Source organism: Lepidochelys kempii, chromosome 2 (genome assembly GCF_965140285.1).
Source record: "Lepidochelys kempii isolate rLepKem1 chromosome 2, rLepKem1.hap1, whole genome shotgun sequence".
Classification (NCBI taxonomy): Eukaryota; Metazoa; Chordata; order Testudines; family Cheloniidae; genus Lepidochelys; species Lepidochelys kempii.
Window position 1 is genome coordinate 167,736,075 of NC_136381.1, and position 14,568 is coordinate 167,750,642.

At 42.4% G+C, this 14,568-nt stretch overlaps 1 protein-coding gene across 1 annotated transcript in view; it reads left to right on the top strand.

The window, feature by feature from the left end:
- The first annotated feature begins 640 nt into the window (after nucleotides 1-640).
- Nucleotides 641-14,568, top strand: part of DDC (dopa decarboxylase) — a 124,291-nt gene continuing 110,363 nt past the window's right edge. The window contains exon 1 of the mRNA XM_073332726.2: nucleotides 641-812. The gene's annotated coding sequence lies outside the window, so the exon portion shown is untranslated. The remainder of the gene's footprint in view (nucleotides 813-14,568) is intronic.

Here is a 14,568-nt window from a genome sequence, read left to right on the forward strand (position 1 = left end):
CATCCCTCTTATCACTGGTTTTAAAATATGAGTGAATGTAGCACAAACATCTAACTAGTGGTAATACATTTCAGAACAAGTTAAAGAGGTTAAGAGTCTAGACCAAATTATGCAATTTTAATCCTGGGAGCCAGCGGGAAATGAAAAGTGAGAAATGAAACAAAAGGTCGAATAGATTATGAGTAAAATTTTCAAAAGTGCAGAAGTTACAAGGGTCGCACTGAAAGCTCATAGATTTCTAGGGGTATTTTACACTGCAATCAGACACCCACGAGTGGCCCATGCCAGCTGTCTCAGGCTAATGGGACTCAGGCTAAGGGGATGTTTAATTGTGCTGTAGACATTGTCCTCTCAAGGTCCCTTCCAGTCCTATGATTCAGGCTCTGGGAAAGGATCTGGTCAGGCTATTGGTTCATCTTATTCCATTTGTCATTGATATTTGGTGTCTAATGAATAAATAAAAGAAAAACTTGGGTAATCCCTCACATCCCTAAATTAGTGCATAGCCCCCAGTTAGTTCAAGGGACTTTTTATTTTGTTCCCTCCGCAAAAGGAGAAGAACCAATAAAATTAGTGAATTTGGGACTACAGGAGTTTAATGATTAACTGGAAAAAAGTGCAGTCTGAACACACTGGCAAGAAGAAGAGGGCAGCGGGTGTCTTCAGGGTTGCTGAAAAGGCCTGGGACTTCCTTGAAACTAGAGTTCCTCAGTTCCTTGTTTCTGTCATATGCTCCTGGAAACAGAGTAAAACTACTAAGAAAATTAGCCATTCCCCAAAACAGCCGGAAAAGAACTGAAATCTGCAAACAAGTAAGGACAAATGAATGCATTAATGCACTTATCTTAGAATGTGGAGAGCTACCTCTGTACCTTAGCCTGGTAGCCCAGCCATATAAAGTTGCATATTAAACATTAACTCTGTGGGTATATCGAAAATAATGGTTTAAAATTAATATAACTGTAGCTTTAAATAATATTTCATTAATCAAACTTTGAAGTTCTCATGAGTGTAGAATAAATATTTTAAGTAACTAACTTGAAAGCACTATTTGTAAAGTTTGATATAGTAGAAAGCATTTGTAGCAGCCTTGTAAACCATATGAGGAACCTTGCTGAGTGTCCTTAGCTGACAGGCTGGGATCTTATAGGGAAATACCCCCTTCAAAGCTACAGTATCTGCGTCTGTCTAGGAATAAGTGAATGGCTCAGATGTAGTAGTTATGGTAAAATCGTGGAAAATCTGGTTGATAATTGCAGCCAGTCTGTCCAGTCAGGAAGCCAAGGATTGAAGCCCTGTGATTCAGGCAGTAGAGAGGACTACTTATTTTGGTTAGGGACCCCTGTGGCTAGTATTGAGTGAGAAAACAATGCTCATCTTCTACTCTCTCCCACTTGGTGTGTGGGGAGGGTGGGCTGGCTGGCTGGCAGGCTTTAGGCAGCACTCAGATCAGACTGCTTTAGATAGGTAAAATGAGGGAGAACAATACTTGAGTTTGTTAGGAACTGAATTTCAGTTGGTAAAGAGAGAAGCTTTGTGAACCCTTTCAATTTTGGTAAGAAAGGGTGCTCAGTTTCCGCCCCCCCCCCCTTTGCTCCTGTTTGCATGGTTTGCTGGATCTTGAACAAAACTGGTTTTCCCATGGCTGAATCTCATTGTGAAGCTACAGGGGAGGGTTAGGTTTGACAATTTCCAATCTACTTAGCAGGATTCCCAGTAAGGGACATTTTACCCAGGGTGACATTTTCAAAATGCACAGGCTACTGAGGAGGCTAAGTCCCACTGAAAGTCAGTGAGACTTTGGCTTCCAAGTGATTTAAAGGCTTTTGAAAATTTTACCCTAAATCCATGTGTGAGCACCTAACTAACTTCTAGAAGTGCTCAGAACAGATCCTCATAGACTGGTGTAGCTGAGTTTCCCCGTCTGCCTCATATGTGTGCACAGGTTGTAAAACAGGTGTTCAAAATTAATTTCTGTGTGGCAAGTACCACATTTGTGTACATTCCATGCATGCACAGCTCTAAACAAAAGGGAAGCAGAGAGGCAAGAATAAACCAGAATGGCTGAATGGGGAGGTTTTTTGATACAAACAGATATTCTTAAGAAATGGAAATCCAACCCTAGTAAAGCCAATAAAATGTAGCATAAACTACAGCAGGTCATATGTATGAAGGAAATTAGGATTATGGCTAAGAGGAATTGAAGGGCAAAAAGCTAACAATGTAACAATAAAATAATAACAAGAAGTACTTAACACATATCTGAAGCAGGAAGTCTGCAATATACTCTGTGGGTCCACTGAACCACACGGGAGGAAGGGAGCATTTAAGGAATATGAGACCCTTGTTGCGGAGCTAAATGAATAATTTGCATCACTTTTCAACAAAGAGGAGATTGAGGAGATACTTATTGTAATGGAATATTAAACTGTATTATACAGTTCAGCCAGTAGGTAGTGCTGTGTATAAAACACCTTATTTAAACTAACTTTAGCCATACATGGCAAAGCATTAAAGGATCTTATTGTGAACATATCTGGTGTATACCCCTCTGAGAAGTAAGCTCTGTATTCAGTCTATATCTGATTCTAGTTGCAACCTACCATGTACAAGAAGTATATGACATGGTGTCACAAATAAAGTAGTGCCAGAGGAGAACAAATAGAAAGCTTGCAGGATCTCATCAACACACCACTTTTCAATGCCCCAGAGAACTTCCTCTTTGACAGTCTTTCACAATGGACAATCTGGAAGCAGTATTTTGCAAGATTTTGAACTGCTACAAAGCTCCACCAGGAAACTCGAGATATTCAGGTATCTTCTGTAATTTATGCTATGAGCAAGCAGGCCGATTTGTATCTTTAAATCCTTTGACTTTACTGAAGAAAAACACAAAGATAACTCTGAAAGAGTTCTGCCTATATTTAATGCATATTTTATACCTCAGAGAAATGTGGTTTGTGAAAGCATGTTTTCGCAATCTGATCTCCCATGTAACTCATCCTGCCACTGTTCCCTCTCCAAGATCTGAATAATTGCACATAGAACCATGACAGAGGTGGGAGTCTTTAGTGCTGCCGGTAGTAGTAGTGAAACAGCAGGGAAGCCTAGGTAACTCCGAGAGCTGGGGGACAAAAGACAGGAAATGACCCTTAGACTCACACAAGAAACTTTTATTTCTCCCCAGTTTTTGCCATGACAGAGAATAATCACACAGCTTAGCCCTTTCCTAAGACCTTGAACCCAAGAGGCTCCAGGCACTTCGCAGTCATGCTGCTGCTCTCAGGAATTTTTCTCTCTTCTTGTCTGTCCAGCCTTCTCAGTCAGTGACCGTCCCAGCCATGTGCAGTTAATGAAGATCCCATCTCACAGGGGTCAGGTGTTCACCCTCAGTTCCTGGCTGAGCCCAGCTCTGTTCATCTTCTGTTCATTCTGCCTTGAATCCACAATCATTCTTCATTCCCTTCCTATCAAACTGTCACCAGGCCAGTACTAGGTGAAGAGATGCTTTTCTATCCCACATCCATCTCACCAGGGATCATGAGGGTTAGGTAAGGAACTGCATGTGGGCTGCTTAGAATTCCTTTGCAGGGGGAAAAGAGCTCCAGGCCAACGTACATTGGGAAACTCAGCAGGCTTTGAAACCATTTTCACAGACCCATTAAGGATTGGACTCAGCTGATCCTACCATGGGAGAGGGAGTTGTGTTTTATTCAAATGGATTTTTGGAAAGAGAATTTTTACACCATTTAGGGTAGAGCTCCGCCCTATCCAGCTGTATTGGTGGGATCAATGAAAATTATTTCAGCACATGGTCAATTTCCCTGTGTAGTTGAGCCTGTAAATGTACAGTATTATTTATTCCCCATGAAAACATCATTCCACATAATGTCCCCTTGGGCTGTGTCTATAGCACAGCAAAAGACCGAAGGCTAGCCCAGGACAGCTGACTCAGGCTCATAGATCTTGGGCAGCAGGGCTATAAAATTTCAGTGTAGACATCTGGGGTCAGGCTGGAGCCCAGTCGCGGAGACCCCATGAGGGCAAGGATTTCAAATTTGACGTTGCAGGGAACAAGAACCTTAGGGAGGAATTTTCAGGGGCAATGGAGATGTTAGGAATGGAGGGCAAAGTAGATGACATTACTGAATAGATGTGATCTGGATCCTACTGGATTTTCCTCCACAGAATCTCCAAAAATCCACCACTAGGACTAGTTCCAAACCCTGGTCCTCCCCTATCTTGATAACTCCTTTTGGAAAGACTGAGAAAGGACTGTGGTGAAAAGCCAGAGCCAAAGAGGTTGGAGGAGTGAGGGATGGCCAGGGTCTGTCCGAGGTCCTAATGGTCAATTCTGGAGAGACTGCAGAAAAGAAATCTGTAGGATTTTCACCATACCTTCTTTTTCAACAGTTCAGGTATTTGTGTTCCCTTCCTCTCAAAGACTGTGGAGCTGTTATGAGAGTCTTCTATGTATGTATATATGTAATAGTTAATAGATAAAATGGCAGTAGATGTTGCTTAAAAGTATGTAGGTGAGCTCCTGAGTTTTGTAGGACCAATAAAACTTGTTGCACACAGCAAATGGCTTCCTTTGTGCAGCTCTTTACATTTGCTTTAAACAGGAGGTATGATCTGGCCAAGTGGGTGTCAATTCTATTCAGGACGGCGTGGGAACTCCACTTATGTATTTCAATAATTTGACGCCTACTCAGACAGCTTCTCATGCAGCCTTTCATGGAGCAGACAAACTGTCCAGCTGTCAACAAAAGATCAAAATTCAGTAGGATACCCAGCAAAATTGCAAAATGTCACACAGACCCCATTTCTTGATGTGTAAAGAACAAGCTCACTCTAGTTTGAAGTTGCAGGAGAGAAATGTTTTGAGCACTTTCAACCTTGCTCAGCTGCCAGCTTTTCTCTGAGTCACAAACCCTTATAGACTGTCTCCACAGTCACACTTCTAAGGTGACAGAATTTACCACTTTACCAACATAACAAGATTACAAATGGGAGCAGAGGTTATTTTAAAAAGACCTAAAAATATCAAATCCCTGGTTATGTCCATTCACTGATTTTAAAAAAAATTCATCTTTTGTGATTACATGTCTCAGGGGAAAGCACAAGGGGGATAATGCTGATTCTGTGTAGCTGGACTACATTAAAAATATGGACTAGTTGTAATGAGTTTTGCACCATCAGCAAGTATCAAAAATGTTCACCTTAATATTTTAGTGGCATTTCCATCTTCAATCAGCTTGTTCCTTTTTATAAGCTATTAAATGTCTTTCTTCCAAGATGCTGGTTGACGGCTAAGTAGATGACAAGTAGATCTTGTCCCTCACCTAGGGACTTCTCACCTATTCCCAGGAAAAGCTGTTTGTGGCCACGTCTATCGATACAGCTGTGCCGCTGTAAGAGTGCTTGTGTAGCCACGTTATTCTGACGGGCGAGAGCTCTCCTGTTGACATAATAAAACCAGCTCAACAAACAGCAGTAGCTAGTCAGCGAGAGAGCTTATGCAGGCACAACTTATGTTGCTCAAGGGGGGGGGGGGGTTTCACGCCCCTGAGTGACCAAAGTTTTGCCAACATAGACCATGTTTACACTAGCACTTAAGTGTACCTGTTGGTTTTGTCACTGCTGAAAAATGATGAGCTATCTTTATACACAGGCCAAATCCAGTGATATGCTGCCAGCAAAGTATGTGAGGCACTAGAGACGCTATCCATTTCTTTTTCCTATTCAAACAAAAATGATTCCCAAGAATCATAACCAAGGCATGCAGTACCACTGCAAAAAACAGTTGGCAACATGCGTGTGCTGGGAATATTTATACTGTCTTCCTGAAAATATACATGGAGTTATTGATGGGAAAACAGTGTACAGCTGGCGTACAGCGCCTAGAGGATGGGAGGTGTCAGGCAATATCCTCCCTCAGAGAATGGTTTGCAACTATCTGACACTTTACCCAATCTTGTGCTTTTTAAGATAAGTCATTTCTGTCTACTGATCTAGTAATATCCTAAAGCAGAACATGAACTCCATCAGAAGCAGGGAAATTGCCATAACCCTTCCTTCAATATGGTGGCTGAATTTTAACAAGGGGCTCGCACAACCCTGCTCCAGCACATCACTAGTTGGTGGTCTTTCTTGTGAACTGATAGTGACTATTCTTAATAGAGTCTATACATTTTGGGAGTTCTGTCGTTTATCCTGAATTAATATATACATCTCTTCCTAAACCCCTACACACACACATTAATGAAATCAAGTTTACCAGTCTCCGATTTTCTAACACTTTGCCACTATTAATATTGAATCCAGTGATCATTTTCAGAAGTAACTAATTGCTTTTAAACATCTTGGTCATAGCCTCTAATCCATCAGACCATAGATCCTCTTTTTCCAGAATGGTTTTCTTCTGGATAAAGCACATGGTTTTTGTCATTCTTCCTATTGTTTAGTGTCTTGATTGCTTCTTCTGGCATGATCTTTTTTTCCTTCAGTATTCTTTTTCCTCCTAGGAAATTTATATTTAATGTTGGCATCTCGTCTCAAAGCCGTCTTCCTTTGTAATCACCAAGACAAAGACTTCATTTAATTATTTAGCAATCTCTCTTGTCAGTTTTCTGGAGATATAAAATAGGGCTGTACAGCATGTATTCAGATGGGTATGTAAACATGTAGGTTTACTTGTTGAACTTCTGCCACAAACCACCATTGGAGCTTTTCTTAAGTCCATTCTCTGCCTGTTGCTAGCTTCACAAGTGCCCTGCAACTGCTCCAATTGCTGTTAGGGAGCATGACAGAAGTAGTGCCACTAGAAAGTGATGCCACCCTTCCTCATCCATTGTGAAGTCCTCAACCAGGCTGACAGTTTCATTTCCTTGCCCAAGAGTGCCTGGGTAGCTCTCTCTTAGGGATCTCAATAGATCTCAGTCAAAAATCACTACAATGATTAATGGATCAATCAGTTCCTGTTGGTTTGGGGGCACTTTATGAAAGACAAAAGGATTAGCTACACCCTAACTTTCTCTCTTCCTGAAAACAAGTTTCTAAAACTAACAAGAAGCAATAAAACACACTGAGTCTGAGATCCATCCACCATAGTATCTCAAGTGATCTGGCCCACTGACTGATTTAGGGACTGATCCAGAGGTCTATACACCACGGATGTTCAGTGTTATGTGTAGAGATTTATTATTCAGACCTCAATGGGCCTTAAATCAGCAATGACGGGAATATAATTTCTATCCCAAAAGCTACATGTAATTTGATAAATGTAAAAAATGATTACGTAGTTGATTGTGATTGTATCTTTTTTTTAAATGACTGTTTAGAGGGTAGAAAAGATCTGAGAAAACCATGTATTCTGTTAGCCAGTTCTTCCTTTCTTGTATTTCTTTTTCAGTTCCACCACTATCATTCAGTGTTGTGAGAAGGAACGTACTATTCAGACCAATAATTATCCCATAGCAGTTTGAAGTTAAATGACCTTTGGATTAAACATTAAAGCAATCAGTTGCTAATAATGTGTCTACCCTTCCTATGGCTCCTTACACAGTGGAAAAAATGTTTTACTTCTCGTTAAAACAGGTTCTTTGACAAGAGGTTCCATTTGAGCAACATTAATGACATTTAAAGAACACCACACTCAGTCACTCCCCATTGTATTGTGCATCTTTTAAAAAAAAACAATTATCCTTGTTTAGTACTAAACTTTTATTTATATATGAATCCCCTGTGTTTTCTGGTTATTATCTGTTTGTAATCATTCACACAAAGAACGTAAGAATTTTGGGAGGAAATTTTCAAAGGCACAAATAGGAGTTACTTTGTGCAGCTCTTTACACCTAAGCCATTTGCAGTGCACTGCACAAAAGAAGCCATTTGCAGTGCACAACAAGAAGTTTTATTGATCCTACCAAAACCAGGAACAATATACATATTCCTGAGCACCACCTCCTGTCACCTGGTTGATTAACTGTTTATACAGATACCGCTTGTAACATAAGGCGCAACTCCCAATAAAAGTCAATGCCATAAGTGCTGTTTGGGCCTTTGAAAAGCTTTCATTGGTCATTAAACTTTGAACTTTAATGAACAGTTATCACTTAAAAATAAAACCAACCGTTCCAATAATTGTAATGTTTTGGTGATATGAGCAAACACAGTATCTGTTTGCGGGATCTATACTTATTACTAATGGATAATTGAGCCTGTTGTTCAGGTCTTTCTGTTTTGTCTTGCTTTGCTCCCAGCACAAAGTGTGCTTTTTGTCTTCCCTTTTCAAAGAGCTAATGCAGGCTGGTTGCTACACAATATTTTTTTAAGTATGTATTTTTATTGCTATATCCATTGGAACATAAAGTACAAACATATGGATGTAATGTACAATATTTACTCCTTAGGCTTGGAAGTTGACAAGACTATCTGAACTAACTCAATTCATTTTGTTGTCAAGTTCCAGGTCATCATCTTCTCTTGATTCTGTCTTTGTGACACTCCAAATTATAAGCAGGGCTAATGCTCAGCGCAGCTGTGCAAATAACTGATTTTTTGATTCTCTGGCTGATCCTCACATACACAGATAAAAATTGGGTCGACCCAAAACAACACTGTTTTGAATTTTTTGGCAAAGCAAAAAGGCAAAAAAAAAAATTAGTTTTGGATCAAACAAAATTTTTCATTCTACCTGAAACAAAATGTTTCGTTTTTGTTGTCAAGGTTTTTTTAATGAAGTTGAAGAAAACTGCAAAACAAAAAGTCATTTAGAAAATGCTGAAATAAAATATTTCAGGGTTTTTTCAGAATTTTTTTGTTTTGTTTCAACCAAAACAATTTGATGAATTCAACACAAATTCATGAAATGGTTCAGTCAACCCAAATCTGCAAGTTTAAATGCAAGATTTTTAATTATGGTATATAATTGCTTTAGTATTGTGCACAAGCTATTTAAAAAATAATAGTCTCTTTGCAGTGTGGTGGAAAATTTTCAGGCCATTAGGGTGAAGCAGTCAAATCTTGTTCCATCGTCAACAATACAGAAGAGTAATCATTCCTCTCACAAGAGCCATCTGCATCAGCTAAAGGAAAAGACTAACTAGATCCAATTCAGCTCTGGAAACAGCACTTTTTCTAAAAAGTGCCCACTGATTTTGGGTGCTTGATATCAGACATCTGGCCTCACATATTGGATATATAAACCACCTCATTAGCCTGAAAATGTGAACAATCCTATCTGTCTGTCTTGTCTAACCTATTGCCATATATAAAGTGCTTGTCACTGTGGTATCTAATGAGAATTAAGAAAGGAAAAGTGTGTGTGTATGTAGGGTAAGAGAGAACAGCTCTCCCTCCCTGGTATACAAAAGCTTTGTACCAAGACTGCCTCTTCTCCTTTGCTGATGAAGTGAGGGTCCTATCAATTTGTTGAATCAAAAGAAGGCCCTGTAAACTCATCCTTTTTATGCCAAAAGCCTGGCGTAAACGTCTTTGTTTGTTGGGCTCTGGAAAATGCTGTTTGAACCAATAAATGCAAACCACCCCAGGTGGTGGTATCTCTTTGGAGGTGTTTACAACCTAAATGATTTCCACGCCACTGTTTTTAGTGCCTGGAGTTGCCAGGCAGTCACCAGCCCACAATGATACATAAACTATTCATAAACTTAATACAAGATGGCTCTCAAAAATACTGCATGCTGTCATAAATATAAAGGGAAGGGTAAACCCCTTTGAAATCCCTCCTGGCCAGGGGAAGCTCCTCTCACCTGTAAAGGGTTAAGAAGCTAAAGGTAACCTCGCTGGCACCTGACCAAAATGACCAATGAGGAGACAAGATACTTTCAAAAGCTGGGAGGAGGGAGAGAAACAAAGTTTTTGTGTAAAAAGAAAAGGAGGACTTGTGGCACCTTAGAGACTAACCAATTTATTTGAGCATGAGCTTTCGTGAGCTACAGCTCACTTCATCAGATGTTTACCGTGGAAACTGCAGCAGACTTTATATACACACAGAAATCATGAAACAATACCTCCTCCCACCCCACTGTCCTGCTGGTAATAGCTTATCTAAAGTGATCAACAGGTGGGCCATTTCCAGCACAAATCCAGGTTTTCTCACCCTCCACCCCCCCACACAAATTCACTCTCCTGCTGGTGCTTTTTTTTTTTTTGTTTTTGTGTGTCTGTCTGTAGTCGTCTTGGCCGGGGACAGAACAGGAATGGAGTCTTAGAACTTTTAGTAAGTAATCTAGCTAGGTATGTGTTAGATTATGATTTCTTTAAATGGCTGAGAAAAGAATTGTGCTGAATAGAATAACTATTTCTGTCTGTGTATCTTTTTTGTAACTTAAGGTTTTGCCTAGAGGGGTTCTCTATGTTTTTGAATCTAATTACCCTGTAAGATATATACCATCCTGATTTTACAGGGGGGATTTCTTTATTTCTATTTACTTCTATTTTTTATTAAAAGTCTTCTTGTAAAACACTGAATGCTTTTTCATTGTTCTCAGATCCAAGGGTTTGGGTTTGTGGTCACCTATGCAAATTGGTGAGGCTTTTTATCCAACATTTCCCAGGAAAGGGGGGGGTGCAAGTGTTGGGAGGATTGTTCATTGTTCTTAAGATCCAAGGGTCTGGGTCTGTAGTCACCTAGGCAAATTGGTGAGGCTTTTTACCAAACCTTGTCCAGGAAGTGGGGTGCAAGGTTTTGGGAAGTATTTTGGGGGGAAGGACGCGTCCAAACAGCTCTTCCCCAGTAACCAGTATTAGTTTGGTGGTGGTAGCGGCCATTCCAAGGATAACGGGGGTAATATTTTGTACCTTGGGGAAGTTTTGACCTAAGCTGGTAAAGATAAGCTTAGGAGGTTTTTCATGCAGGTCCCCACATCTGTACCCTAGAGTTCAGAGTGGGGGAGGAACCTTGACATGGTGGCACAGTGGTGGGATTAACCTGAAATCATTTTGAGATCCAGTTGAGATTTTTTGAACTAGAAATACAGATTTTAAAAAGGAATTTTTAGGAAGTCCAGAAGGCAGCTTTGAAACTGAAAGCAGCTTGGTTTCTCTCTGCTTTGTGGCCAAGCAGAGACAAAAGGGGATTATCTTGTGAATTGCAGGTTTTCTTGCCTGGAGGCAGGGTACTTAACTCCTGCAGGGAAATTCACAGTCTTCCAACCCAGAGGTTTTTTTTTTTTTTCTTTTCTTCCTAAAAGTAAATAGGGGGTGTGTGCTCTACCCATTTGCCTGGAGACAAAAGTGGCAGGGTTTTTTTTTAGGATTTTGATTTTTTTTTTTTTTTGTTTTACAAGGAGCACAGGTTTGAAAAGAAATTTTTTTCTTCTTTGGGCTGGGTAAGCAGGTTTCCAAGTAGTTGGAGTTTTTTTGCTTTAATTTGGGCCCAGAGCAGAGACAAGGGAATTGTCTTTTTCTGTAGGCTGACAATCACTATCAGAGAATAGGTATTCTATTCCAGCACAGCAAAATTTTACAGCCAAGTTTTGTTTGTTTATTTCTAAACCTCGGGTGTAAAGTTAGTTAAAAACAGAGAGGTTAGAATGGCCAAATCCTCAGCTCGACTACAGCTGGAATTAGCCAAATTTCAGGCTGAGGAAAAACAAAGGGAACATGAAAGACAGATAGAACTCATGCAGCTGAAGAAGGAACAAGAAAGGGAGGCAGAACAACACCAAGAGGCTGCCCACAAGAGGGAAATGGAGGCAAGGAAGCATGTGGAGGAGGAGAGGGAAAAAGAGAGGAAGCATGTGGAGGAGATGGAGAGGATAAAGGCCCAGCAGAATATACCAACAAACCCTAGCAATCCTTCTCCAGGTACCACTTCCCATCCCAGAAAGTTCCCCACCTACAAGGCAGGTGATGATACTGAGGCCTTCTTAGAAAACTTCGAAAGGGCCTGCCTTGGGTACAACATCTCTACTGACCAATACATGGTAGAGCTGAGGCCGCAGCTCAGTGGACCCTTAGCTGAGGTGGCAGCTGAAATGCCTAAAGAACACATGAACAAGTATGAACTGTTTAAATCCAAGGCGAGAGTCAGAATGGGGATAACACCCGAGCAGTCTCGTCGGAGGTTCAGAGCCCTAAGGTGGAAACCAGACATGTCATTTACCCGACATGCCTACCACATTGTAAAACATTGGGATGCCTGGATATCAGGAGCAAGTGTTGAATCTCCAGTAAATTTGCCCTTCCTAATGCAAATGGAACAATTCTTAGAGGGTGTTCCTGAGGAAATAGAAAGATACATCCTAGATGGGAAACCCAAAACTGTAATGGAGGCAGGAGAGATTGGAGCCAGATGGGTGGAGGTGGCAGAGAAGAAGAAAACTGGTCGCAGTTGGAGCGGAGACCAGAAGGGACCACCCCAGACCACACCCTATTACCGGGGGCCGCCCAAAGCCCCACCTACCTCCCAAAGAACCCTCCAGACCCCTTATCGTCCCACCACCCCGTTCTCCAGCAACCCTCCTCGCCCCAGTGACCCGTCAGCTGGACGATGTTTTAAGTGTAACGAGCTGGGGCATGTAAAGGCCAACTGCCCCAAGAACCCCAACAGATTACAGTTCATTGCACCGGAATCACACCAGAGGTCCACAGGCCCAGATACCTCCCAGATACCCTTGGAGCGGAGGGAAACTGTGAGTGTGGGCGGGAAGAAGGTCACCGCGTGGAGGGACACCGGAGCACAAGTGTCAGCTATCCATGCTTCCTTAGTGGACCCCAATTTAATCAACCCAGAGATCCAAGTGACGATTCAACCCTTCAAGTCCAACTCTTTCAATTTGCCTACAGCCAAGTTGCCTGTCCAGTACAAGGGCTGGTCAGGAATGTGGACTTTTGCAGTCTATGATGATTATCCCATCCCCATGCTGTTGGGGGAAGACTTGGCCAATCATGTGAAGCAGGCCAAGAGGGTGGGAATGGTCACCCGCAACCAGGCTAAACAAGCCGTGAGGCCTAGCTCTGTTCCGGAAACTTCTATCAGGACCCAGTCAGAGGTGATGGACCTGGACCCCAGGCCAATGTCTGCAACAGCAGTAGTGGATCCAGTCCCAGAAACCCAGACGGAACCAGTCCCAGAACCGGAACCAGCCGAACAACCAACACCAGACCCCGTGTCAGCACTGAATCCAGTACTTGCAACCTCAACACCAGAGGGCCCCACCGAACCTGAACTGGCAGCAGCCGATAACCCTACACAAGAGGCTCAGCCGGAGCCTGAATCCCAACATAGTACACCAGCGGAGAGCGGTTCACAGTCAACAGAAACAGCTCCATCCCCTATATCGCTTCCAGAGGGACCAAGCCTAGGTCCACAATCCCATGAGGAACTGATGTCTCCAGCATCAAGGGAACAGTTCCAGACCGAACAGGAAGCAGATGAAAGCCTCCAGAGAGCTTGGACGGCGGCACGGAGCAACCCACCGCCTCTCAGCTCTTCTAATCGATCCAGGTTTGTTGTAGAAAGAGGACTTTTATACAAGGAAACTCTTTCTGGGGGACACCAGGAAGACTGGCATCCTCAGAGACAGTTGGTAGTTCCAACTAAATACCGGGCCAAGCTCTTGAGCTTAGCCCATGATCACCCTAGTGGCCATGCTGGGGTGAACAGGACCAAAGACCGTTTGGGGGGGTCATTCCACTGGGAGGGAATGGGCAAGGATGTTTCTACCTATGTCCAGTCTTGTGAGGTGTGCCAAAGAGTGGGAAAACCCCAAGACCAGGTCAAAGCTCCTCTCCAGCCACTCCCCATCATTGAAGTTCCATTTCAGCGAGTAGCTGTGGATATTCTGGGTCCTTTTCCGAAAAAGACACCCAGAGGAAAGCAGTACATACTGACTTTCATGGATTTTGCCACCCGATGGCCGGAAGCAGTAGCTCTAAGCAACACCAGGGCTAAAAGTGTGTGCCAGGCACTAGCAGACATTTTTGCCAGGGTAGGTTGGCCCTCCGACATCCTCACAGATGCAGGGACTAATTTCCTGGCAGGAACTATGAAAAACCTTTGGGAAGCTCATGGGGTAAATCACTTGGTTGCCACTCCTTACCATCATCAAACAAATGGCATGGTGGAGAAGTTTAATGGAACTTTGGGGGCCATGATACGTAAATTCGTAAATGAGCACTCCAATGATTGGGACCTAGTATTGCAGCAGTTGCTCTTTGCCTACAGAGCTGTACCACATCCCAGTTTAGGGTTTTCTCCATTTGAACTTGTATATGGCCGTGAGGTTAAGGGGCCATTGCAGTTGGTGAAGCAGCAATGGGAGGGATTTACACCTTCTCCAGGAACTAACATTCTGGACTTTGTAACCAACCTACAAAACACCCTCCGAACCTCTTTAGCCCTTGCTAGAGAAAACTTACAGGATGCTCAAAAAGAGCAAAAAGCCTGGTATGATAAACATGCCAGAGAGCGTTCCTTCAAAGTAGGAGACCAGGTCATGGTCTTAAAGGCGCTCCAGGCCCATAAAATGGAAGCATCGTGGGAAGGGCCATTCGTGGTCCAGGAGCGCCTGGGAGCTGTTAATTATCTCATAGCATTCC